Genomic DNA, 25,724 nt, shown 5'->3' on the forward strand with positions numbered 1-25,724 from the left:
TCCAATCTTATTGAAACTCACCACAGGGGTAGCACGTGTCCAGACTAGCATGGGAAATCAGGTTTTAGCTTGATATCTCTTCAGAAAGCTGAGACATGGACTTGCCACGTACAATCTATCCCATTGTAAAAAAATACAGACTGTTTGTGGTCAGTGGAATTCTGAGGGTTTAACACCTCTGGGTGCTTCGGGAGTAAGCGAGGAGCCACCTGAACAGGTTTATTGGCAGATTCGTTGACCATTGTGTTGAATTTCAAGAAGGTTAGCCATGTGTTAGAAACTGCTACGGCTTGCATCATTTTATCAGAAAATAACACTCCAGATGGATGTGTTTTAAAGTTCGTCAAGGGGATAAAAAGGCTACTTGTGGGCACGTAGGGGATCAGGGGGACACATAGACAGCTTGCGGTCACAGTTTTTGTATTACCAGTGGACAGAAGCGCAATTAGTGGTCACATAGGCGGTGAGAGGGACTGATGGGCTGTTTGTGGTGACACAGGTGATCATTGGGACAGACAGGGCCAGCGCGCAGGGGTCTAAGGAGGGCCTGCCACGTACCCCCTTTTAGACACCCCTTGAGACCCTGCCTTACGTGATGGCCTAGGTGGAATAAGACCCTTACACAAGAGGACAGAGTTCATTCGGCGTGGCAGTCGACGCAGAGTTTCCTAAAATCTCGTCTTTGGTGTTTCTCAGAAGAAAGCCACACAGGCTTGGAATGTCACAGTTATGGGTTAGGTTTAGGTCAAACAATGACTGCTCTTTCATTTCTGCATCAACTTTACCTTTAGTGACTGTATTAATGCCTATTGGCCGCAAAGCCTTGGAAGCGTTGAGTTCCTCCTGAACAGAAACCCACCTGAACAATTTTGAAAAAGAGATCCAGTGTTCCCGCCCAGTTTCGAACTGGGGACCTTTCGCGTGTAAGGCGAACGTGATAACCTCTACACTACGGAAACCTGTGGCAAAGGTGTCAGATCTTTTCATCTCATGCATCTTGGAGCGCGAATCAAATTACAAATTGCGTTGCGCTCTTCAGTTCGCAAATACCTTCTATTTTTAGCAGCAAACCGGGAATTTCTCCAGTTGTTTGCGGGAATCCTCTGTGGCCATTTCTTCTTTGCTTTTTTCCCCACTTTCATTTAATATATGTATATTTATATGTTGTACGAAATATTGGGTCTTTGAGTGCACCGGCCATCTGTTCATCTAAACTACCAGGTCAAAAGTACAGAGTACTGTCTGCGTGGGTATTACCGCTGCCTAGTGTGGCTTAACAATTATCTCTACACCTGTGTAAAGACGGGCCTTCGTGATGCAGTGCTGCTGTTCAACAGAGGGCCACTCAGGCAAATCTCTTTTTTCGTGTTCCTCAGAAGAAAGCCAGACAGGCTTGGAATGTCACAGTTGTGGGATAGGTTTAGGTCAAACAATGACTGCTCTTTCATTTCTGCATCAACTATACCTTTAGTGACTGTGTTCATGCCTCTTGGCCGCAAAGCCTTGCTAGAATTGAGTTCCTCCTCAACAGAAACCCACCTAAACGATTGTGAAAAGAGATTCTGTGTTCCCGCCCAGTTTCGAACTGGGGACCTTTCGCGTGTGAGGCGAACGTGATAACCACTACACTACGGAAACCCACTTCCTAAGCAAGTCCGAAATCATTGTGTGCAGGCTCAGCAAAATGCGCATAAAGGCTAAACCTTCTGAAGCCAACTGCCGGCTCAAAGGGGTTCATACATTTCTTCAAAAGGGGACAGCTGTTTCTGCTCGGTTTCGAACCGAGGACCTTTCGCGTGTTAGGCGAACGTGATGACCACTACACTACAGAAACTCCACAGTCTAGCGCTAGAGTGCCTTTTGGGCGAATATTTATAGTGTGATGTGCCCGAAAGCAAATAGACAATCGGCGTAATTCCCACGCACAAGAGGACAGAGTTCATTCGGCCTGGCAGTCTATGCAGAGTTTCCTGAAACGCTACCCTTAACTTACCTCGGAATTAAACACTTGCAGCTTGATATCAAGCCGAAATCTGCCTTCCTGTGCTAGTCTCAAACTAACAAACCAAAAGTTCCAAGAACTCAGGAGAAACTCGAAAATTTCTCTTGGTGATTTTTGTTGGTCAAATTTTCGAGTTTCTCCAATCTTCTTGAAACTTTTAGTTTTTTTGAGCCGAGATTTCAAGTTTCTCCAATCTTATTGAAACTCACCACAGGGGTAGCACGTGTCCAGACTAGCATGGGAAATCAGGTTTTAGCTTGATATCTCTTCAGAAAGCTGAGACATGGACTTGCCACGTACAATCTATCCCATTGTAAAAAAATACAGACTGTTTGTGGTCAGTGGAATTCTGAGGGTTTAACACCTCTGGGTGCTTCGGGAGTAAGCGAGGAGCCACCTGAACAGGTTTATTGGCAGATTTGTTGACCATTGTGTTGAATTTCAAGAAGGTTAGCCATGTGTTAGAAACTGCTACGGCTTGCATCATTTTATCAGAAAATAACACTCCAGATGGATGTGTTTTAAAGTTCGTCAAGGGGATAAAAAGGCTACTTGTGGGCACGTAGGGGATCAGGGGGACACATAGACAGCTTGCGGTCACAGTTTTTGTATTACCAGTGGACAGAAGCGCAATTAGTGGTCACATAGGCGGTGAGAGGGACTGATGGGCTGTTTGTGGTGACACAGGTGATCATTGGGACAGACAGGGCCGGCGCGCAGGGGTCTAAGGAGGGCCTGCCACGTACCCCCTTTTAGACACCCCTTGAGACCCTGCCTTACGTGATGGCCTAGGTGGAATAAGACCCTTACACAAGAGGACAGAGTTCATTCGGCGTGGCAGTCTACGCAGAGTTTCCTAAAATCTCGTCTTTGGTGTTTCTCAGAAGAAAGCCACACAGGCTTGGAATGTCACAGTTGTGGGTTAGGTTTAGGTCAAACAATGACTGCTCTTTCATTTCTGCATCAACTTTACCTTTAGTGACTGTATTAATGCCTATTGGCCGCAAAGCCTTGGAAGCGTTGAGTTCCTCCTGAACAGAAACCCACCTGAACAATTTTGAAAAAGAGATCCAGTGTTCCCGCCCAGTTTCGAACTGGGGACCTTTCGTGTGTAAGGCGAACGTGATAACCTCTAGACTACGGGACCTGTGGCGAAGGTGTCAGATCTTTTCATCTCATGCATCTTGGAGCGCGAATCAAATTACAAATTGCGTTGCGCTCTTCAGTTCGCAAATACCTTCTATTTTTAGCAGCAAACCGGGAATTTCTCCAGTTGTTTGCGGGAATCCTCTGTGGCCATTTCTTCTTTGCTTTTTTCCCCACTTTCATTTAATATATGTATATTTATATGTTGTACGAAATATTGGGTCTTTGAGTGCACCGGCCATCTGTTCATCTAAACTACCAGGTCAAAAGTACAGAGTACTGTCTGCGTGGGTATTACCGCTGCCTAGTGTGGCTTAACAATTATCTCTACACCTGTGTAAAGACGGGCCTTCGTGATGCAGAGCTGCTGCTCAACAGAGGGCCACTCAGGCAAATCTCTTTTTTCGTGTTCCTCAGAAGAAAGCCAGACAGGCTTGGAATGTCACAGTTGTGGGATAGGTGTAGGTCAAACAATGACTGCTCTTTCATTTCTGCATCAACTATACCTTTAGTGACTGTGTTCATGCCTCTTGGCCGCAAAGCCTTGCTAGAATTGAGTTCCTCCTCAACAGAAACCCACCTAAACGATTGTGAAAAGAGATTCAGTGTTCCCGCCCAGTTTCGAACTGGGGACCTTTCGCGTGTGAGGCGAACGTGATAACCACTACACTACGGAAACCCTCTTCCTAAGCAAGTCCGAAATCATTGTGTGCAGGCTCAGCAAAATGCGCATAAAGGCTAAAACTTCTGAAGCCAACTGCCGGCTCAAAGGGGTTCATACATTTCTTCAAAAGGGGACAGCTGTTTCTGCTCGGTTTCGAACCGAGGACCTTTCGCGTGTTAGGCGAACGTGATGACCACTACACTACAGAAACTCCACAGTCTAGCGCTAGAATGCCTTTTGGGCGAATATTTATAGTGTGATGTGCCCGAAAGCAAATAGACAATCGGTGTAATTCCCACGCACAAGAGGACAGAGTTCATTCGGCCTGGCAGTCTATGCAGAGTTTCCTGAAACGCTACCCTTAACTTACCTCGGAATTAAACACTTGCAGCTTGATATCAAGCCGAAACCTGCCTTCCTGTGCTAGTCTCAAACTAACAAACTAAAAGTTCCAAGAACTAAGGAGAAACTCGAAAATTTCTCTTGGTGATTTTTGTTGGTCAAATTTTCGAGTTTCTCCAATCTTCTTGAAACTTTTAGTTTTTTTGAGCCGAGATTTCAAGTTTCTCCAATCTTATTGAAACTCACCACAGGGGTAGCACGTGTCCAGACTAGCATGGGAAATCAGGTTTTAGCTTGATATCTCTTCAGAAAGCTGAGACATGGACTTGCCACGTACAATCTATCCCATTGTAAAAAATACAGACTGTTTGTGGTCAGTGGAATTCTGAGGGTTTAACACCTCTGGGTGCTTCGGGAGTAAGCGAGGAGCCACCTGAACAGGTTTATTGGCAGATTCGTTGACCATTGTGTTGAATTTCAAGAAGGTTAGCCATGTGTTAGAAACTGCTACGGCTTGCATCATTTTATCAGAAAATAACACTCCAGATGGATGTGTTTTAAAGTTCGTCAAGGGGATAAAAAGGCTACTTGTGGGCACATAGGGGATCAGGGGGACACATAGACAGCTTGCGGTCACAGTTTTTGTATTACCAGTGGACAGAAGCGCAATTAGTGGTCACATAGGCGGTGAGAGGGACGGATGGGCTGTTTGTGGTGACACAGGTGATCATTGGGACAGACAGGGCCGGCGCGCAGGGGTCTAAGGAGGGCCTGCCACGTACCCCCTTTTAGACACCCCTTGAGACCCTGCCTTACGTGATGGCCTAGGTGGTATAAGACCCTTACACAAGAGGACAGAGTTCATTCGGCGTGGCAGTCTACGCAGAGTTTCCTAAAATCTCGTCTTTGGTGTTTCTCAGAAGAAAGCCACACAGGCTTGGAATGTCACAGTTGTGGGTTAGGTTTAGGTCAAACAATGACTGCTCTTTCATTTCTGCATCAACTTTACCTTTAGTGACTGTATTAATGCCTATTGGCCGCAAAGCCTTGGAAGCGTTGAGTTCCTCCTGAACAGAAACCCACCTGAACAATTTTGAAAAAGAGATCCAGTGTTCCCGCCCAGTTTCGAACTGGGGACCTTTCACGTGTAAGGCGAACGTGATAACCTCTACACTACGGAAACCTGTGGCGAAGGTGTCAGACCTTTTCATCTCATGCATCTTGGAGCGCGAATCAAATTACAAATTGCGTTGCGCTCTTCAGTTCGCAAATACCTTCTATTTTTAGCAGCAAACCGGGAATTTCTCCAGTTGTTTGCGGGAATCCTCTGTGGCCATTTCTTCTTTGCTTTTTTCCCCACTTTCATTTAATATGTGTATATTTATATGTTGTACGAAATATTGGGTCTTTGAGTGCACCGGCCATCTGTTCATCTAAACTACCAGGTCAAAAGTACAGAGTACTGTCTGCGTGGGTATTACCGCTGCCTAGTGTGGCTTAACAATTATCTCTACACCTGTGTAAAGACGGGCCTTCGTGATGCAGAGCTGCTGCTCAACAGAGGGCCACTCAGGCAAATCTCTTTTTTCGTGTTCCTCAGAAGAAAGCCAGACAGGCTTGGAATGTCACAGTTGTGGGATAGGTTTAGGTCAAACAATGACTGCTCTTTCATTTCTGCATCAACTATACCTTTAGTGACTGTGTTCATGCCTCTTGGCCGCAAAGCCTTGCTAGAATTGAGTTCCTCCTCAACAGAAACCCACCTAAACGATTGTGAAAAGAGATTCAGTGTTCCCGCCCAGTTTCGAACTGGGGACCTTTCGCGTGTGAGGCGAACGTGATAACCACTACGCTACGGAAACCCACTTCCTAAGCAAGTCCGAAATCATTGTGTGCAGGCTCAGCAAAATGCGCATAAAGGCTAAACCTTCTGAAGCCAACTGCCGGCTCAAAGGGGTTCATACATTTCTTCAAAAGGGGACAGCTGTTTCTGCTCGGTTTCGAACCGAGGACCTTTCGCGTGTTAGGCGAACGTGATGACCACTACACTACAGAAACTCCACAGTCTAGCGCTAGAGTGCCTTTTGGGCGAATATTTATAGTGTGATGTGCCCGAAAGCAAATAGACAATCGGCGTAATTCCCACGCACAAGAGGACAGAGTTCATTCGGCCTGGCAGTCTATGCAGAGTTTCCTGAAACGCTACCCTTAACTTACCTCGGAATTAAACACTTGCAGCTTGATATCAAGCCGAAACCTGCCTTCCTGTGCTAGTCTCAAACTAACAAACCAAAAGTTCCAAGAACTCAGGAGAAACTCGAAAATTTCTCTTGGTGATTTTTGTTGGTCAAATTTTCGAGTTTCTCCAATCTTCTTGAAACTTTTAGTTTTTTTGAGCCGAGATTTCAAGTTTCTCCAATCTTATTGAAACTCACCACAGGGGTAGCACGTGTCCAGACTAGCATGGGAAATCAGGTTTTAGCTTGATATCTCTTCAGAAAGCTGAGACATGGACTTGCCACGTACAATCTATCCCATTGTAAAAAATACAGACTGTTTGTGGTCAGTGGAATTCTGAGGGTTTAACACCTCTGGGTGCTTCGGGAGTAAGCGAGGAGCCACCTGAACAGGTTTATTGGCAGATTCGTTGACCATTGTGTTGAATTTCAAGAAGGTTAGCCATGTGTTAGAAACTGCTACGGCTTGCATCATTTTATCAGAAAATAACACTCCAGATGGATGTGTTTTAAAGTTCGTCAAGGGGATAAAAAGGCTACTTGTGGGCACGTAGGGGATCAGGGGGACACATAGACAGCTTGCGGTCACAGTTTTTGTATTACCAGTGGACAGAAGCGCAATTAGTGGTCACATAGGCGGTAAGAGGGACTGATGGGCTGTTTGTGGTGACACAGGTGATCATTGGGACAGACAGGGCCGGCGCGCAGGGGTCTAAGGAGGGCCTGCCACGTACCCCCTTTTAGACACCCCTTGAGACCCTGCCTTACGTGATGGCCTAGGTGGAATAAGACCCTTACACAAGAGGACAGAGTTCATTCGGCGTGGCAGTCTACGCAGAGTTTCCTAAAATCTCGTCTTTGGTGTTTCTCAGAAGAAAGCCACACAGGCTTGGAATGTCACAGTTGTGGGTTAGGTTTAGGTCAAACAATGACTGCTCTTTCATTTCTGCATCAACTTTACCTTTAGTGACTGTATTAATGCCTATTGGCCGCAAAGCCTTGGAAGCGTTGAGTTCCTCCTGAACAGAAACCCACCTGAACAATTTTGAAAAAGAGATCCAGTGTTCCCGCCCAGTTTCGAACTGGGGACCTTTCGCGTGTAAGGCGAACGTGATAACCTCTACACTACGGAAACCTGGGGAGAAGGTGTCAGATCTTTTCATCTCATGCATCTTGGAGCGCGAATCAAATTACAAATTGCGTTGCGCTCTTCAGTTCGCAAATACCTTCTATTTTTAGCAGCAAACCGGGAATTTCTCCAGTTGTTTGCGGGAATCCTCTGTGGCCATTTCTTCTTTGCTTTTTTCCCCACTTTCATTTAATATATGTATATTTATATGTTGTACGAAATATTGGGTCTTTGAGTGCACCGGCCATCTGTTCATCTAAACTACCAGGTCAAAAGTACAGAGTACTGTCTGCGTGGGTATTACCGCTGCCTAGTGTGGCTTAACAATTATCTCTACACCTGTGTAAAGACGGGCCTTCGTGATGCAGAGCTGCTGCTCAACAGAGGGCCACTCAGGCAAATCTCTTTTTTCGTGTTCCTCAGAAGAAAGCCAGACAGGCTTGGAATGTCACTGTTGTGGGATAGGTTTAGGTCAAACAATGACTGCTCTTTCATTTCTGCATCAACTATACCTTTAGTGACTGTGTTCATGCCTCTTGGCCGCAAAGCCTTGCTAGAATTGAGTTCCTCCTCAACAGAAACCCACCTAAACAATTGTGAAAAGAGATTCAGTGTTCCCACCCAGTTTCGAACTGGGGACCTTTCGCGTGTGAGGCGAACGTGATAACCACTACACTACGGAAACCCACTTCCTAAGCAAGTCCGAAATCATTGTGTGCAGGCTCAGCAAAATGCGCATAAAGGCTAAACCTTCTGAAGCCAACTGCCGGCTCAAAGGGGTTCATACATTTCTTCAAAAGGGGACAGCTGTTTCTGCTCGGTTTCGAACCGAGGACCTTTCGCATGTTAGGCGAACGTGATGACCACTACACTACAGAAACTCCACAGTCTAGCGCTAGAGTGCCTTTTGGGCGAATATTTATAGTGTGATGTGCCCGAAAGCAAATAGACAATCGGCGTAATTCCCACGCACAAGAGGACAGAGTTCATTCGGCCTGGCAGTCTATGCAGAGTTTCCTGAAACGCTACCCTTAACTTACCTCGGAATTAAACACTTGCAGCTTGATATCAAGCCGAAACCTGCCTTCCTGTGCTAGTCTCAAACTAAGAAACCAAAAGTTCCAAGAACTCAGGAGAAACTCGAAAATTTCTCTTGGTGATTTTTGTTGGTCAAATTTTCGAGTTTCTCCAATCTTCTTGAAACTTTTAGTTTTTTTGAGCCGAGATTTCAAGTTTCTCCAATCTTATTGAAACTCACCACAGGGGTAGCACGTGTCCAGACTAGCATGGGAAATCAGGTTTTAGCTTGATATCTCTTCAGAAAGCTGAGACATGGACTTGCCACGTACAATCTATCCCATTGTAAAAAAATACAGACTGTTTGTGGTCAGTGGAATTCTGAGGGTTTAACACCTCTGGGTGCTTCGGGAGTAAGCGAGGAGCCACCTGAACAGGTTTATTGGCAGATTTGTTGACCATTGTGTTGAATTTCAAGAAGGTTAGCCATGTGTTAGAAACTGCTACGGCTTGCATCATTTTATCAGAAAATAACACTCCAGATGGATGTGTTTAAAGTTCGTCAAGGGGATAAAAAGGCTACTTGTGGGCACGTAGGGGATCAGGGGGACACATAGACAGCTTGCGGTCACAGTTTTTGTATTACCAGTGGACAGAAGCGCAATTAGTGGTCACATAGGCGGTGAGAGGGACTGATGGGCTGTTTGTGGTGACACAGGTGATCATTGGGACAGACAGGGCCGGCGCGCAGGGGTCTAAGGAGGGCCTGCCACGTACCCCCTTTTAGACACCCCTTGAGACCCTGCCTTACGTGATGGCCTAGGTGGAATAAGACCCTTACACAAGAGGACAGAGTTCATTCGGCGTGGCAGTCTACGCAGAGTTTCCTAAAATCTCGTCTTTGGTGTTTCTCAGAAGAAAGCCACACAGGCTTGGAATGTCACAGTTGTGGGTTAGGTTTAGGTCAAACAATGACTGCTCTTTCATTTCTGCATCAACTTTACCTTTAGTGACTGTATTAATGCCTATTGGCCGCAAAGCCTTGGAAGCGTTGAGTTCCTCCTGAACAGAAACCCACCTGAACAATTTTGAAAAAGAGATCCAGTGTTCCCACCCAGTTTCAAACTGGGGACCTTTCGCGTGTAAGGCGAACGTGATAACCTCTACACTACGGAAACCTGTGGCGAAGGTGTCAGATCTTTTCATCTCATGCATCTTGGAGCGCGAATCAAATTACAAATTGCGTTGCGCTCTTCAGTTCGCAAATACCTTCTATTTTTAGCAGCAAACCGGGAATTTCTCCAGTTGTTTGCGGGAATCCTCTGTGGCCATTTCTTCTTTGCTTTTTTCCCCACTTTCATTTAATATATGTATATTTATATGTTGTACGAAATATTGGGTCTTTGAGTGCACCGGCCATCTGTTCATCTAAACTACCAGGTCAAAAGTACAGAGTACTGTCTGCGTGGGTATTACCGCTGCCTAGTGTGGCTTAACAATTATCTCTACACCTGTGTAAAGACGGGCCTTCGTGATGCAGAGCTGCTGCTCAACAGAGGGCCACTCAGGCAAATCTCTTTTTTCGTGTTCCTCAGAAGAAAGCCAGACAGGCTTGGAATGTCACAGTTGTGGGATAGGTGTAGGTCAAACAATGACTGCTCTTTCATTTCTGCATCAACTATACCTTTAGTGACTGTGTTCATGCCTCTTGGCCGCAAAGCCTTGCTAGAATTGAGTTCCTCCTCAACAGAAACCCACCTAAACGATTGTGAAAAGAGATTCAGTGTTCCCGCCCAGTTTCGAACTGGGGACCTTTCGCGTGTGAGGCAAACGTGATAACCACTACACTACGGAAACCCACCTCCTAAGCAAGTCCGAAATCATTGTGTGCAGGCTCAGCAAAATGCGCATAAAGGCTAAAACTTCTGAAGCCAACTGCCGGCTCAAAGGGGTTCATACATTTCTTCAAAAGGGGACAGCTGTTTCTGCTCGGTTTCGAACCAAGGACCTTTCGCGTGTTAGGCGAACGTGATGACCACTACACTACAGAAACTCCACAGTCTAGCGCTAGAGTGCCTTTTGGGCGAATATTTATAGTGTGATGTGCCCGAAAGCAAATAGACAATCGGTGTAATTCCCACGCACAAGAGGACAGAGTTCATTCGGCCTGGCAGTCTATGCAGAGTTTCCTGAAACGCTACCCTTAACTTACCTCGGAATTAAACACTTGCAGCTTGATATCAAGCCGAAACCTGCCTTCCTGTGCTAGTCTCAAACTAACAAACCAAAAGTTCCAAGAACTCAGGAGAAACTCGAAAATTTCTCTTGGTGATTTTTGTTGGTCAAATTTTCGAGTTTCTCCAATCTTCTTGAAACTTTTAGTTTTTTTGAGCCGAGATTTCAAGTTTCTCCAATCTTATTGAAACTCACCACAGGGGTAGCACGTGTCCAGACTAGCATGGGAAATCAGGTTTTAGCTTGATATCTCTTCAGAAAGCTGAGACATGGACTTGCCACGTACAATCTATCCCATTGTAAAAAATACAGACTGTTTGTGGTCAGTGGAATTCTGAGGGTTTAACACCTCTGGGTGCTTCGGGAGTAAGCGAGGAGCCACCTGAACAGGTTTATTGGCAGATTCGTTGACCATTGTGTTGAATTTCAAGAAGGTTAGCCATGTGTTAGTAACTGCTACGGCTTGCATCATTTTATCAGAAAATAACACTCCAGATGGATGTGTTTTAAAGTTCGTCAAGGGGATAAAAAGGCTACTTGTGGGCACGTAGGGGATCAGCGGGACACATAGACAGCTTGCGGTCACAGTTTTTGTATTACCAGTGGACAGAAGCGCAATTAGTGGTCACATAGGCGGTGAGAGGGACTGATGGGCTGTTTGTGGTGACACAGGTGATCATTGGGACAGACAGGGCCGGCGCGCAGGGGTCTAAGGAGGGCCTGCCACGTACCCCCTTTTAGACACCCCTTGAGACCCTGCCTTACGTGATGGCCTAGGTGGAATAAGACCCTTACACAAGAGGACAGAGTTCATTCGGCGTGGCAGTCTACGCAGAGTTTCCTAAAATCTCGTCTTTGGTGTTTCTCAGAAGAAAGCCACACAGGCTTGGAATGTCACAGTTGTGGGTTAGGTTTAGGTCAAACAATGACTGCTCTTTCATTTCTGCATCAACTTTACCTTTAGTGACTGTATTAATGCCTATTGGCCGCAAAGCCTTGGAAGCGTTGAGTTCCTCCTGAACAGAAACCCACCTGAACAATTTTGAAAAAGAGATCCAGTGTTCCCGCCCAGTTTCGAACTGGGGACCTTTCGCGTGTAAGGCGAACGTGATAACCTCTACACTACGGAAACCTGTGGCGAAGGTGTCAGACCTTTTCATCTCATGCATCTTGGAGCGCGAATCAAATTACAAATTGCGTTGCGCTCTTCAGTTCGCAAATACCTTCTATTTTTAGCAGCAAACCGGGAATTTCTCCAGTTGTTTGCGGGAATCCTCTGTGGCCATTTCTTCTTTGCTTTTTTCCCCACTTTCATTTAATATATGTATATTTATATGTTGTACGAAATATTGGGTCTTTGAGTGCACCGGCCATCTGTTCATCTAAACTACCAGGTCAAAAGTACAGAGTACTGTCTGCATGGGTATTACCGCTGCCTAGTGTGGCTTAACAATTATCTCTACACCTGTGTAAAGACGGGCCTTCGTGATGCAGAGCTGCTGCTCAACAGAGGGCCACTCAGGCAAATCTCTTTTTTCGTGTTCCTTAGAAGAAAGCCAGACAGGCTTGGAATGTCACAGTTGTGGGATAGGTTTAGGTCAAACAATGACTGCTCTTTCATTTCTGCATCAACTATACCTTTAGTGACTGTGTTCATGCCTCTTGGCCGCAAAGCCTTGCTAGAATTGAGTTCCTCCTCAACAGAAACCCACCTAAACGATTGTGAAAAGAGATTCAGTGTTCCCGCCCAGTTTCGAACTGGGGACCTTTCGCGTGTGAGGCGAACGTGATAACCACTACACTACGGAAACCCACTTCCTAAGTAAGTCCGAAATCATTGTGTGCAGGCTCAGCAAAATGCGCATAAAGGCTAAACCTTCTGAAGCCAACTGCCGGCTCAAAGGGGTTCATACATTTCTTCAAAAGGGGACAGCTGTTTCTGCTCGGTTTCGAACCGAGGACCTTTCGCGTGTTAGGCGAACGTGATGACCACTACACTACAGAAACTCCACAGTCTAGCGCTAGAGTGCCTTTTGGGCGAATATTTATAGTGTGATGTGCCCGAAAGCAAATAGACAATCGGCGTAATTCCCACGCACAAGAGGACAGAGTTCATTCGGCCTGGCAGTCTATGCAGTTTCCTGAAACGCTACCCTTAACTTACCTCGGAATTAAACACTTGCAGCTTGATATCAAGCCGAAACCTGCCTTCCTGTGCTAGTCTCAAACTAACAAACCAAAAGTTCCAAGAACTCAGGAGAAACTCGAAAATTTCTCTTGGTGATTTTTGTTGGTCAAATTTTCGAGTTTCTCCAATCTTCTTGAAACTTTTAGTTTTTTTGAGCCGAGATTTCAAGTTTCTCCAATCTTATTGAAACTCACCACAGGGGTAGCACGTGTCCAGACTAGCATGGGAAATCAGGTTTTAGCTTGATATCTCTTCAGAAAGCTGAGACATGGACTTGCCACGTACAATCTATCCCATTGTAAAAAATACAGACTGTTTGTGGTCAGTGGAATTCTCAATCAATCAATCACCTTTATTTATATAGTGCTTTAAACAAAATACATTGCGCCAAAGCACTGAACAACATTCATTTGGAAAACAGTGTCTCAATAATGCAAAATGATAGTTAAAGGCAGTTCATCATTGAATTCATTGATGTCATCTCTGTTCAGTTGAAATAGTGTCTGTTTTAATTTGCAATCAAGTCAACGATATCTCTGTAGATGAAGTGACCCCAACTAAGCAAGCCAGAGGCGACAGCGGCAAGGAACCGAAACTCCATCGGTGACAGAATGGAGAAAAAAACCTTGGGAGAAACCAGGCTCAGTTGGGGGGCCAGTTCTCCTCTGACCAGACAAAACCAGTAGTTCAATTCCAGGCTGCAGCAAAGTCAGATTGTGCAGAAGAATCATCTGTTTCCTGTGGTCTTGTCCTGGTGCTCCTCTGAGACAAGGTCTTTACAGGGGATCTGTATCTGGGGCTCTAGTTGTCCTGGTCTCCGCTGTCTTTCAGGGCAGTAGAGGTCCTTTCTAGGTGCTGATCCACCATCTGGTCTGGATACGTACTGGATCCGGGTGACTGCAGTGACCCTCTGATCTGGACACAGACTGGATCTGGTGGCCACGGTGACCTCGGAACAAGAGAGAAACAGACAAATATTAGCGTAGATGCCATTCTTCTAATGATGTAGAAAGTACGGTGTTATGTGAAGTGTTCCGGTTCCAGTTTACCTAATTAATGCAGCCTAAAAATCCTTTAACGGATTTGGATATTAAAAGCATATTAGTATGTTATGTGTATGCCAGGTTAAAGAGATGGGTCTTTAATCTAGATTTAAACTGCAAGAGTGTGTCTGCCTCCCGAACAATGTTAGGTAGGTTATTCCAGAGTTTAGGCGCCAAATAGGAAAAGGATCTGCCGCCCGCAGTTGATTTTGATATTCTAGGTATTATCAAATTGCCTGAGTTTTGAGAACGTAGCGGACGTAGAGGAGTATAATGTAAAAGGAGCTCATTCAAATACTGAGGTGCTAAACCATTTAGGGCTTTATAAGTAATAAGCAATATTTTAAAATCTATACGATGTTTGATAGGGAGCCAGTGCAGTGTGGACAGGACCGGGCTAATATGGTCATACTTCCTGGTTCTAGTAAGAACTCTTGCTGCTGCATTTTGGACTAGCTGTAGTTTGTTTACCAAGCGTGCAGAACAACCACCCAATAAAGCATTACAGTAGTCTAACCTTGAAGTCATAAATGCATGGATTAACATTTCTGCATTTGACATTGAGAGCATAGGCCGTAATTTAGATATATTTTTGAGATGGAAAAATGCAGTTTTACAAATGCTAGAAACGTGGCTTTCTAAGGAAAGATTGCGATCAAGTAGCACACCTAGGTTCCTAACTGATGACGAAGAATTGACAGAGCAACCATCAAGTCTTAGACAGTGTTCTAGGTTATTACAAGTAGAGTTTTTAGGCCCTATGATTAACACCTCTGTTTTTTCTGAATTTAGCAGTAAGAAATTACTCGTCATCCAATTTTTTATATCGACTATGCATTCCATTAGTTTTTCAAATTGGTGTGTTTCACCGGGCTGCGAGGAAATATAGAGCTGCGTATCATCAGCATAACAGTGAAAGCTAACACCATGTTTCCTGATGATATCTCCCAAGGGTAACATATAAAGCGTGAAGAGTAGCGGCCCTAGAACTGAGCCTTGAGGTACTCCATACTGCACTTGTGATCGATATGATACATCTTCATTCACTGCTACGAACTGATGGCGGTCATATAAGTACGATTTAAACCATGCTAATGCACTTCCACTGATGCCAACAAAGTGTTCAAGTCTATGCAAAAGAATGTTGTGGTCAATTGTGTCAAACGCAGCACTAAGATCCAATAAAACTAATAGAGAGATACACCCACGATCAGATGATAAGAGCAGATCATTTGTAACTCTAAGGAGAGCAGTTTCAGTACTATGATACGGTCTAAATCCTGACTGGAAATCCTCACATATACCATTTTTCTCTAAGAAGGAATATAATTGTGAGGATACCACCTTTTCTAGTATCTTGGACAGAAAAGGGAGATTCGAGATTGGTCTATAATTAACTAGTTCTCTGGGGTCAAGTTGTGGCTTTTTTATGAGAGGCTTAATAACAGCCAGTTTGAAGGTTTTGGGGACATGTCCTAATAACAATGAGGAATTAATAATAGTCAGAAGAGGACCTATGACTTCTGGAAGCACCTCTTTTAAGAGCTTAGATGGTATAGGGTCTAACATACATGTTGTAAGTTTAGATGATTTAACAAGTTTATACAATTCTTCCTCTCCTATAGTAGAGAATGAGTGGAACTGTTCCTCAGGGGGTCTATAGTGCACTGTCTGATGCGAAACTGTAGCTGACGGCTGAATGGTTGCAATTTTATCTCTAATAGTATCGATTTTAGAAGTAAAGTAGTTCATAAAGTCATTACTGCTGTGGTGTTGGGAAATGTCAACACTTGTTGAGGCTTTATTTTTCGTTAATTTAGCCACTGTATTGAATAAATACCTGGGGTTATGTTTGTTTTCTTCTAAAAGAGAAGAAAAGTAATCAGATCTAGCAGTTTTTAATGCTTTTCGGTAGGATATGCTACTTTCCCGCCAAGCAATACGAAATACCTCTAGTTTTGTTTTCCTCCAGCTGCGCTCCATTTTTCGGGCTGCTCTCTTTAGGGTGCGAGTATGCTCATTATACCATGGTGTCAAACTGTTTTCCTTAACCTTCCTTAAGCGTAAAGGAGCAACTGTATTTAAAGTGCTAGAAAAGAGAGAGTCCATAGTTTCTGTTACATCATCAAGTTGTTCTGAGGTTTTGGATATGCTAAGGAAATCGGATACATCAGGAAGATAACTTAAAAAGCTGTCTTTTGTGGTAGAAGTGATGGTTCTTCGATACTTGTAACAAGAAGTAGAATTTACAATTTTGGCTATATGAAGTTTACACAGAACTAAATAATGATCTGAGATATCATCACTTGGCTGAATAATTTCAACACTATCAACATCAATTCCATGTGACAGTATTAAATCTAGAGTATGATTTCGACAATGAGTAGGTCCTGAAACGTGTTGTCTAACACCAATAGAGTTCAGAATGTCTATAAATGCTGATCCCAATACATCTTTTTCATTATCGACATGGATATTAAAATCACCAACTATTAAGACTTTATCTGCAGCCAGAACTAACTCGGATGTAAAATCACCAAACTCTTTAATAAAGTCTGTATGGTGCCCTGGTGGCCTGTATACAGTAGCCAGTACAAACATAACAGGGGATTTATCATTAACATTGGTTTCTCTGGATAATGTTATATGAAGCACCATTACTTCAAACGAGTTATACTTGAAGCCTGCCCTCTGAGAAATCCTGAAAACTTTATTATAAATTGAAGCAACACCTCCCCCTTTGCCTTTTAGACGCGGCTCGTGTTTATAACAATAATCTTGGGGGGTGGACTCATTTAAAATAATGTAATCATCAGGTTTTAGCCAGGTTTCTGTCAAGCAGAGCACATCTATATTATGATCAGTTATCATATTATTTACAAAAAGTGTTTTCGTAGAAATGGATCTGATATTCAATAAGCCAATCTTTATCATTTGTTTATCCATATTGCATTTGTTTTTTATTTGTTGAACCTCAATTTAAATTGTTAACCTTAACTTGGTTTGGACGTTTTTTGTATTTTCTAGTTCGTGGAACAGACACAGTCTCTATAGTGTGATATCTAGGTGAAAGAGTCTCTATGTGCTGAGAATTAACTGACCTCTGTGACGGGAGGCAGCTAGCAGACGGTCGGTTTAGCCAGTCTGTCTGCTTCCTGACCTGGGCCCCAGTTAGTCAAGTATAAACACTAAGACTATTTGCCATATTTCTAGACAGAAGAGTGGCGCCACCCCAGGAGGGATGCAGACCATCTCTTTTAAACAGGTCTGGTCTGCCCCAAAAGCTCGTCCAATTGTCTATATAACCTATGTTATTCTGTGGGCACCACTTAGACATCCAGCCATTGAGTGATGACAATCTGCTATGCATCTCATCACCACGGTAAGCAGGCAGGGGACCAGAGCATATTACAGTGTCTGACATCGTGCTTGCAAGTTCACACACCTCTTTAAAGTTATTTTTAGTGATCTCCGACTGGCGAAGTCGAACATCATTAGCGCCGGCATGAATAACAATCTTACTGTATTTACGTTTAGCATTAGCCAGCACTTTTAAATTTGCCAAGATGTCAGGCGCTCTGGCTCCCGGTAAACATTTGACTATGGTGGCTGGTGTCTCTATATTCACGTTCCGTACAATAGAATCGCCAATAACTAGAGCACTTTCATCAGGTTTCTCAGTGGGTGCATCACTGAGTGGGGAGAACCTGTTTAATGTTTTGATCGGAACAGAAGAGCGGTGTTTTGACCCACGACTACGCTGCCTCACCGTCACCCAGTTGCCCTGCTGCAGGGGCTCTGCTGGAACCGGACAATGTACAGGAATCCCTGAGCTAGAAGCATCCAAAGCCATATCTAGAGCCCTAACATTCTTACTGTCCTCAATTAAAGTTTGGATGCGTGTCTCTAATTCTGAAATCTTCTCTGTCAGCCTAACTGTTTCCCTGCATTTATCACATGTGAATCCCTCATCAGCGACAGAGATAGATAAACTGTACATGTGGCAAGAGGTGCAAATAACAATTGTAGGAGAAGCCATTACTCACCGTGCTTGATGAAATATTCTTACTGCGGTTGTTTGATGAACTTGTGGAAAACTGCAGCGTGAGAGAGGAGAGGAGAGGAGAAAAGAAAACGCTAATGACAAGCTAACGAGTGCTAACACTTTGCAGGTGTGCTGCAGTCACGGAAGAGTGAACGATCAAAGTTAATCTGATAAGATTGATCGGTAATATCAGAAATATGGTGTGAATTAAGTTATATTTTACAATTAAAAAAACAAACAAACAGACAGTGATAGTAAGAAAGATTATAGAGAAAAAATATAAAATAAAAACAGCTACATGGAGCTATGATTAGCTACAGAAGGCCAACAGGAAGTAGAGAAAACACTGTCCAACAGCGACACCAACAGGCACCAGACTCTCGAGATTACACATATTAACATATATTACACATATTAACATATTACACATATATTTAGACTCACAATTCTGAGGGTTTAACACCTCTGGGTGCTTCGGGAGTAAGCGAGGAGCCACCTGAACAGGTTTATTGGCAGATTCGTTGACCATTGTGTTGAATTTCAAGAAGGTTAGCCATGTGTTAGAAACTGCTACGGCTTGCATCATTTTATCAGAAAATAACACTCCAGATGGATGTGTTTTAAAGTTCGTCAAGGGGATAAAAAGGCTACTTGTGGGCACATAGGGGATCAGGGGGACACATAGACAGCTTGCGGTCACAGTTTTTGTATTACCAGTGGACAGAAGCGCAATTAGTGGTCACATAGGCGGTGAGAGGGACGGATGGGCTGTTTGTGGTGACACAGGTGATCATTGGGACAGACAGGGCCGGCGCGCAGGGGTCTAAGGAGGGCCTGCCACGTACCCCCTTTTAGACACCCCTTGAGACCCTGCCTTACGTGATGGCCTAGGTGGAATAAGACCCTTACACAAGAGGACAGAGTTCATTCGGCGTGGCAGTCTACGCAGAGTTTCCTAAAATCTCGTCTTTGGTGTTTCTCAGAAGAAAGCCACACAGGCTTGGAATGTCACAGTTGTGGGTTAGGTTTAGGTCAAACAATGACTGCTCTTTCATTTCTGCATCAACTTTACCTTTAGTGACTGTATTAATGCCTATTGGCCGCAAAGCCTTGGAAGCGTTGAGTTCCTCCTGAACAGAAACCCACCTGAACAATTTTGAAAAAGAGATCCAGTGTTCCCGCCCAGTTTCAAACTGGGGACCTTTCACGTGTAAGGCGAACGTGATAACCTCTACACTACGGAAACCTGTGGCGAAGGTGTCAGACCTTTTCATCTCATGCATCTTGGAGCGCGAATCAAATTACAAATTGCGTTGCGCTCTTCAGTTCGCAAATACCTTCTATTTTTAGCAGCAAACCGGGAATTTCTCCAGTTGTTTGCGGGAATCCTCTGTGGCCATTTCTTCTTTGCTTTTTTCCCCACTTTCATTTAATATGTGTATATTTATATGTTGTACGAAATATTGGGTCTTTGAGTGCACCGGCCATCTGTTCATCTAAACTACCAGGTCAAAAGTACAGAGTACTGTCTGCGTGGGTATTACCGCTGCCTAGTGTGGCTTAACAATTATCTCTACACCTGTGTAAAGACGGGCCTTCGTGATGCAGAGCTGCTGCTCAACAGAGGGCCACTCAGGCAAATCTCTTTTTTCGTGTTCCTCAGAAGAAAGCCAGACAGGCTTGGAATGTCACAGTTGTGGGATAGGTTTAGGTCAAACAATGACTGCTCTTTCATTTCTGCATCAACTATACCTTTAGTGACTGTGTTCATGCCTCTTGGCCGCAAAGCCTTGCTAGAATTGAGTTCCTCCTCAACAGAAACCCACCTAAACGATTGTGAAAAGAGATTCAGTGTTCCCGCCCAGTTTCGAACTGGGGACCTTTCGCGTGTGAGGCGAACGTGATAACCACTACACTACGGAAACCCACTTCCTAAGCAAGTCCGAAATCATTGTGTGCAGGCTCAGCAAAATGCGCATAAAGGCTAAACCTTCTGAAGCCAACTGCCGGCTCAAAGGGGTTCATACATTTCTTCAAAAGGGGACAGCTGTTTCTGCTCGGTTTCGAACCGAGGACCTTTCGCGTGTTAGGCGAACGTGATGACCACTACACTACAGAAACTCCACAGTCTAGCGCTAGAGTGCCTTTTGGGCGAATATTTATAGTGTGATGTGCCCGAAAGCAAATAGACAATCGGCGTAATTCCCACGCACAAGAGGACAGAGTTCATTCGGCCTGGCAGTCTATGCAGAGTTTCCTGAAACGCTACCCTTAACTTACCTCGGAATTAAACACTTGCAGCTTGATATCAAGCCGAAACCTGCCTTCCTGTGCTAGTCTCAAACTAACAAACCAAAAGTTCCAAGAACTCAGGAGAAACTCGAAAATTTCTCTTGGTGATTTTTGTTGGTCAAATTTTCGAGTTTCTCCAATCTTCTTGAAACTTTTAGTTTTTTTGAGCCGAGATTTCAAGTTTCTCCAATCTTATTGAAACTCACCACAGGGGTAGCACGTGTCCAGACTAGCATGGGAAATCAGGTTTTAGCTTGATATCTCTTCAGAAAGCTGAGACATGGACTTGCCACGTACAATCTATCCCATTGTAAAAAATACAGACTGTTTGTGGTCAGTGGAATTCTGAGGGTTTAACACCTCTGGGTGCTTCGGGAGTAAGCGAGGAGCCACCTGAACAGGTTTATTGGCAGATTCGTTGACCATTGTGTTGAATTTCAAGAAGGTTAGCCATGTGTTAGAAACTGCTACGGCTTGCATCATTTTATCAGAAAATAACACTCCAGATGGATGTGTTTTAAAGTTCGTCAAGGGGATAAAAAGGCTACTTGTGGGCACGTAGGGGATCAGGGGGACACATAGACAGCTTGCGGTCACAGTTTTTGTATTACCAGTGGACAGAAGCGCAATTAGTGGTCACATAGGCGGTAAGAGGGACTGATGGGCTGTTTGTGGTGACACAGGTGATCATTGGGACAGACAGGGCCGGCGCGCAGGGGTCTAAGGAGGGCCTGCCACGTACCCCCTTTTAGACACCCCTTGAGACCCTGCCTTACGTGATGGCCTAGGTGGAATAAGACCCTTACACAAGAGGACAGAGTTCATTCGGCGTGGCAGTCTACGCAGAGTTTCCTAAAATCTCGTCTTTGGTGTTTCTCAGAAGAAAGCCACACAGGCTTGGAATGTCACAGTTGTGGGTTAGGTTTAGGTCAAACAATGACTGCTCTTTCATTTCTGCATCAACTTTACCTTTAGTGACTGTATTAATGCCTATTGGCCGCAAAGCCTTGGAAGCGTTGAGTTCCTCCTGAACAGAAACCCACCTGAACAATTTTGAAAAAGAGATCCAGTGTTCCCGCCCAGTTTCGAACTGGGGACCTTTCGCGTGTAAGGCGAACGTGATAACCTCTACACTACGGAAACCTGGGGAGAAGGTGTCAGATCTTTTCATCTCATGCATCTTGGAGCGCGAATCAAATTACAAATTGCGTTGCGCTCTTCAGTTCGCAAATACCTTCTATTTTTAGCAGCAAACCGGGAATTTCTACAGTTGTTTGCGGGAATCCTCTGTGGCCATTTCTTCTTTGCTTTTTTCCCCACTTTCATTTAATATATGTATATTTATATGTTGTACGAAATATTGGGTCTTTGAGTGCACCGGCCATCTGTTCATCTAAACTACCAGGTCAAAAGTACAGAGTACTGTCTGCGTGGGTATTACCGCTGCCTAGTGTGGCTTAACAATTATCTCTACACCTGTGTAAAGACGGGCCTTCGTGATGCAGAGCTGCTGCTCAACAGAGGGCCACTCAGGCAAATCTCTTTTTTCGTGTTCCTCAGAAGAAAGCCAGACAGGCTTGGAATGTCACAGTTGTGGGATAGGTGTAGGTCAAACAATGACTGCTCTTTCATTTCTGCATCAACTATACCTTTAGTGACTGTGTTCATGCCTCTTGGCCGCAAAGCCTTGCTAGAATTGAGTTCCTCCTCAACAGAAACCCACCTAAACGATTGTGAAAAGAGATTCAGTGTTCCCGCCCAGTTTCGAACTGGGGACCTTTCGCGTGTGAGGCGAACGTGATAACCACTACACTACGGAAACCCTCTTCCTAAGCAAGTCCGAAATCATTGTGTGCAGGCTCAGCAAAATGCGCATAAAGGCTAAAACTTCTGAAGCCAACTGCCGGCTCAAAGGGGTTCATACATTTCTTCAAAAGGGGACAGCTGTTTCTGCTCGGTTTCGAACCGAGGACCTTTCGCGTGTTAGGCGAACGTGATGACCACTACACTACAGAAACTCCACAGTCTAGCGCTAGAATGCCTTTTGGGCGAATATTTATAGTGTGATGTGCCCGAAAGCAAATAGACAATCGGTGTAATTCCCACGCACAAGAGGACAGAGTTCATTCGGCCTGGCAGTCTATGCAGAGTTTCCTGAAACGCTACCCTTAACTTACCTCGGAATTAAACACTTGCAGCTTGATATCAAGCCGAAACCTGCCTTCCTGTGCTAGTCTCAAACTAACAAACTAAAAGTTCCAAGAACTAAGGAGAAACTCGAAAATTTCTCTTGGTGATTTTTGTTGGTCAAATTTTCGAGTTTCTCCAATCTTCTTGAAACTTTTAGTTTTTTTGAGCCGAGATTTCAAGTTTCTCCAATCTTATTGAAACTCACCACAGGGGTAGCACGTGTCCAGACTAGCATGGGAAATCAGGTTTTAGCTTGATATCTCTTCAGAAAGCTGAGACATGGACTTGCCACGTACAATCTATCCCATTGTAAAAAATACAGACTGTTTGTGGTCAGTGGAATTCTGAGGGTTTAACACCTCTGGGTGCTTCGGGAGTAAGCGAGGAGCCACCTGAACAGGTTTATTGGCAGATTCGTTGACCATTGTGTTGAATTTCAAGAAGGTTAGCCATGTGTTAGAAACTGCTACGGCTTGCATCATTTTATCAGAAAATAACACTCCAGATGGATGTGTTTTAAAGTTCGTCAAGGGGATAAAAAGGCTACTTGTGGGCACGTAGGGGATCAGGGGGACACATAGACAGCTTGCGGTCACAGTTTTTGTATTACCAGTGGACAGAAGCGCAATTAGTGGTCACATAGGCGGTGAGAGGGACTGATGGGCTGTTTGTGGTGACACAGGTGATCATTGGGACAGACAGGGCCGGCGCGCAGGGGTCTAAGGAGGGCCTGCCACGTACCCCCTTTTAGACACCCCTTGAGACCCTGCCTTACGTGATGGCCTAGGTGGAATAAGACCCTTACACAAGAGGACAGAGTTCATTCGGCGTGGCAGTCTACGCAGAGTTTCCTAAAATCTCGTCTTTGGTGTTTCTCAGAAGAAAGCCACACAGGCTTGGAATGTCACAGTTGTGGGTTAGGTTTAGGTCAAACAATGACTGCTCTTTCATTTCTGCATCAACTTTACCTTTAGTGACTGTATTAATGCCTATTGGCCGCAAAGCCTTGGAAGCGTTGAGTTCCTCCTGAACAGAAACCCACCTGAACAATTTTGAAAAAGAGATCCAGTGTTCCCACCCAGTTTCGAACTGGGGACCTTTCGCGTGTAAGGCGAACGTGATAACCTCTACACTACGGAAACCTGTGGCGAAGGTGTCAGATCTTTTCATCTCATGCATCTTGGAGCGCGAATCAAATTACAAATTGCGTTGCGCTCTTCAGTTCGCAAATACCTTCTATTTTTAGCAGCAAACCGGGAATTTCTCCAGTTGTTTGCGGGAATCCTCTGTGGCCATTTCTTCTTTGCTTTTTTCCCCACTTTCATTTAATATATGTATATTTATATGTTGTACGAAATATTGGGTCTTTGAGTGCACCGGCCATCTGTTCATCTAAACTACCAGGTCAAAAGTACAGAGTACTGTCTGCGTGGGTATTACCGCTGCCTAGTGTGGCTTAACAATTATCTCTACACCTGTGTAAAGACGGGCCTTCGTGATGCAGAGCTGCTGCTCAACAGAGGGCCACTCAGGCAAATCTCTTTTTTCGTGTTCCTCAGAAGAAAGCCAGACAGGCTTGGAATATCACAGTTGTGGGATAGGTTTAGGTCAAACAATGACTGCTCTTTCATTTCTGCATCAACTATACCTTTAGTGACTGTGTTCATGCCTCTTGGCCGCAAAGCCTTGCTAGAATTGAGTTCCTCCTCAACAGAAACCCACCTAAACGATTGTGAAAAGAGATTCAGTGTTCCCGCCCAGTTTCGAACTGGGGACCTTTCGCGTGTGAGGCGAACGTGATAACCACTACACTACGGAAACCCACTTCCTAAGCAAGTCCGAAATCATTGTGTGCAGGCTCAGCAAAATGCGCATAAAGGCTAAACCTTCTGAAGCCAACTGCCGGCTCAAAGGGGTTCATACATTTCTTCAAAAGGGGACAGCTGTTTCTGCTCGGTTTCGAACCGAGGACCTTTCGCGTGTTAGGCGAACAAGATGACCACTACACTACAGAAACTCCACAGTCTAGCGCTAGAGTGCCTTTTGGGCGAATATTTATAGTGTGATGTGCCCGAAAGCAAATAGACAATCGGCGTAATTCCCACGCACAAGAGGATAGAGTTCATTCGGCCTGGCAGTCTATGCAGAGTTTCCTGAAACGCTACCCTTAACTTACCTCGGAATTAAACACTTGCAGCTTGATATCAAGCCGAAATCTGCCTTCCTGTGCTAGTCTCAAACTAAGAAACCAAAAGTTCCAAGAACTCAGGAGAAACTCGAAAATTTCTCTTGGTGATTTTTGTTGGTCAAATTTTCGAGTTTCTCCAATCTTCTTGAAACTTTTAGTTTTTTTGAGCCGAGATTTCAAGTTTCTCCAATCTTATTGAAACTCACCACAGGGGTAGCACGTGTCCAGACTAGCATGGGAAATCAGGTTTTAGCTTGATATCTCTTCAGAAAGCTGAGACATGGACTTGCCACGTACAATCTATCCCATTGTAAAAAAATACAGACTGTTTGTGGTCAGTGGAATTCTGAGGGTTTAACACCTCTGGGTGCTTCGGGAGTAAGCGAGGAGCCACCTGAACAGGTTTATTGGCAGATTCGTTGACCATTGTGTTGAATTTCAAGAAGGTTAGCCATGTGTTAGAAACTGCTACGGCTTGCATCATTTTATCAGAAAATAACACTCCAGATGGATGTGTTTTAAAGTTCGTCAAGGGGATAAAAAGGCTACTTGTGGGCACGTAGGGGATAAGGGGGACACATAGACAGCTTGCGGTCACAGTTTTTGTATTACCAGTGGACAGAAGCGCAATTAGTGGTCACATAGGCGGTGAGAGGGACTGATGGGCTGTTTGTGGTGACACAGGTGATCATTGGGACAGACAGGGCCGGCGCACAGGGGTCTAAGGAGGGCCTGCCACGTACCCCCTTTTAGACACCCCTTGAGACCCTGCCTTACGTGATGGCCTAGGTGGAATAAGACCCTTACACAAGAGGACAGAGTTCATTCGGCGTGGCAGTCTACGCGGAGTTTCCTAAAATCTCGTCTTTGGTGTTTCTCAGAAGAAAGCCACACAGGCTTGGAATGTCACAGTTGTGGGTTAGGTTTAGGTCAAACAATGACTGCTCTTTCATTTCTGCATCAACTTTACCTTTAGTGACTGTATTAATGCCTATTGGCCGCAAAG

At 44.6% G+C, this 25,724-nt stretch overlaps 2 long non-coding RNA genes and 26 other non-coding genes across 29 annotated transcripts; all 28 read right to left on the minus strand.

Moving 5' to 3' along the window:
* Positions 1-886: 886 nt before the first annotated feature.
* On the minus strand, positions 887-959 carry trnav-uac (transfer RNA valine (anticodon UAC)). The gene has a single exon. It is a non-coding gene; the product is annotated as a tRNA-Val (tRNA).
* Positions 960-1,565: 606 nt separating this feature from the next.
* On the minus strand, positions 1,566-1,638 carry trnav-cac (transfer RNA valine (anticodon CAC)). Its single transcript has one exon. It is a non-coding gene; the product is annotated as a tRNA-Val (tRNA).
* Positions 1,639-1,761: 123 nt separating this feature from the next.
* On the minus strand, positions 1,762-1,834 carry trnav-aac (transfer RNA valine (anticodon AAC)). The gene has a single exon. It is a non-coding gene; the product is annotated as a tRNA-Val (tRNA).
* A 1,920-nt stretch (positions 1,835-3,754) lies between these two features.
* trnav-cac (transfer RNA valine (anticodon CAC)) lies at positions 3,755-3,827 on the minus strand. The gene has a single exon. It is a non-coding gene; the product is annotated as a tRNA-Val (tRNA).
* A 123-nt stretch (positions 3,828-3,950) lies between these two features.
* On the minus strand, positions 3,951-4,023 carry trnav-aac (transfer RNA valine (anticodon AAC)). Its single transcript has one exon. It is a non-coding gene; the product is annotated as a tRNA-Val (tRNA).
* Positions 4,024-5,264: 1,241 nt separating this feature from the next.
* On the minus strand, positions 5,265-5,337 carry trnav-uac (transfer RNA valine (anticodon UAC)). The gene has a single exon. It is a non-coding gene; the product is annotated as a tRNA-Val (tRNA).
* Positions 5,338-5,634: 297 nt separating this feature from the next.
* LOC127938343 (uncharacterized) lies at positions 5,635-22,374 on the minus strand. Of its 2 annotated transcripts, none has more exons than XR_008148682.1 (3): positions 22,314-22,374; positions 8,161-8,356; positions 5,635-5,971 (listed from the first exon to the last, which is right to left on the minus strand). It is a non-coding gene; the product is annotated as an uncharacterized LOC127938343 (long non-coding RNA). The 2 variants fall into 2 exon arrangements; XR_008148681.1 differs by lacking the exon at positions 22,314-22,374 and adding an exon at positions 10,546-10,644.
* trnav-cac (transfer RNA valine (anticodon CAC)) lies at positions 5,944-6,016 on the minus strand. The gene has a single exon. It is a non-coding gene; the product is annotated as a tRNA-Val (tRNA).
* On the minus strand, positions 6,140-6,212 carry trnav-aac (transfer RNA valine (anticodon AAC)). Its single transcript has one exon. It is a non-coding gene; the product is annotated as a tRNA-Val (tRNA).
* Positions 7,454-7,526, minus strand: trnav-uac (transfer RNA valine (anticodon UAC)). The gene has a single exon. It is a non-coding gene; the product is annotated as a tRNA-Val (tRNA).
* On the minus strand, positions 8,133-8,205 carry trnav-cac (transfer RNA valine (anticodon CAC)). Its single transcript has one exon. It is a non-coding gene; the product is annotated as a tRNA-Val (tRNA).
* On the minus strand, positions 8,329-8,401 carry trnav-aac (transfer RNA valine (anticodon AAC)). The gene has a single exon. It is a non-coding gene; the product is annotated as a tRNA-Val (tRNA).
* trnav-uac (transfer RNA valine (anticodon UAC)) lies at positions 9,643-9,715 on the minus strand. The gene has a single exon. It is a non-coding gene; the product is annotated as a tRNA-Val (tRNA).
* trnav-cac (transfer RNA valine (anticodon CAC)) lies at positions 10,322-10,394 on the minus strand. Its single transcript has one exon. It is a non-coding gene; the product is annotated as a tRNA-Val (tRNA).
* On the minus strand, positions 10,518-10,590 carry trnav-aac (transfer RNA valine (anticodon AAC)). Its single transcript has one exon. It is a non-coding gene; the product is annotated as a tRNA-Val (tRNA).
* LOC127938341 (uncharacterized) lies at positions 10,914-18,703 on the minus strand. Its single transcript, XR_008148679.1, has 2 exons — positions 18,512-18,703; positions 10,914-11,121 (listed from the first exon to the last, which is right to left on the minus strand). It is a non-coding gene; the product is annotated as an uncharacterized LOC127938341 (long non-coding RNA).
* Positions 11,832-11,904, minus strand: trnav-uac (transfer RNA valine (anticodon UAC)). The gene has a single exon. It is a non-coding gene; the product is annotated as a tRNA-Val (tRNA).
* trnav-cac (transfer RNA valine (anticodon CAC)) lies at positions 12,511-12,583 on the minus strand. Its single transcript has one exon. It is a non-coding gene; the product is annotated as a tRNA-Val (tRNA).
* Positions 12,707-12,779, minus strand: trnav-aac (transfer RNA valine (anticodon AAC)). The gene has a single exon. It is a non-coding gene; the product is annotated as a tRNA-Val (tRNA).
* Positions 19,222-19,294, minus strand: trnav-uac (transfer RNA valine (anticodon UAC)). Its single transcript has one exon. It is a non-coding gene; the product is annotated as a tRNA-Val (tRNA).
* On the minus strand, positions 19,901-19,973 carry trnav-cac (transfer RNA valine (anticodon CAC)). The gene has a single exon. It is a non-coding gene; the product is annotated as a tRNA-Val (tRNA).
* trnav-aac (transfer RNA valine (anticodon AAC)) lies at positions 20,097-20,169 on the minus strand. The gene has a single exon. It is a non-coding gene; the product is annotated as a tRNA-Val (tRNA).
* trnav-uac (transfer RNA valine (anticodon UAC)) lies at positions 21,411-21,483 on the minus strand. Its single transcript has one exon. It is a non-coding gene; the product is annotated as a tRNA-Val (tRNA).
* trnav-cac (transfer RNA valine (anticodon CAC)) lies at positions 22,090-22,162 on the minus strand. Its single transcript has one exon. It is a non-coding gene; the product is annotated as a tRNA-Val (tRNA).
* trnav-aac (transfer RNA valine (anticodon AAC)) lies at positions 22,286-22,358 on the minus strand. The gene has a single exon. It is a non-coding gene; the product is annotated as a tRNA-Val (tRNA).
* Positions 22,375-23,599: 1,225 nt separating the features above from the next.
* On the minus strand, positions 23,600-23,672 carry trnav-uac (transfer RNA valine (anticodon UAC)). The gene has a single exon. It is a non-coding gene; the product is annotated as a tRNA-Val (tRNA).
* Positions 23,673-24,278: 606 nt separating this feature from the next.
* Positions 24,279-24,351, minus strand: trnav-cac (transfer RNA valine (anticodon CAC)). Its single transcript has one exon. It is a non-coding gene; the product is annotated as a tRNA-Val (tRNA).
* Positions 24,352-24,474: 123 nt separating this feature from the next.
* On the minus strand, positions 24,475-24,547 carry trnav-aac (transfer RNA valine (anticodon AAC)). Its single transcript has one exon. It is a non-coding gene; the product is annotated as a tRNA-Val (tRNA).
* Between the last annotated feature and the right edge of the window lie 1,177 nt (positions 24,548-25,724).

This window comes from Carassius gibelio, chromosome A20, assembly GCF_023724105.1.
Source record: "Carassius gibelio isolate Cgi1373 ecotype wild population from Czech Republic chromosome A20, carGib1.2-hapl.c, whole genome shotgun sequence".
NCBI classification, from domain to species: domain Eukaryota; kingdom Metazoa; phylum Chordata; class Actinopteri; order Cypriniformes; family Cyprinidae; genus Carassius; species Carassius gibelio.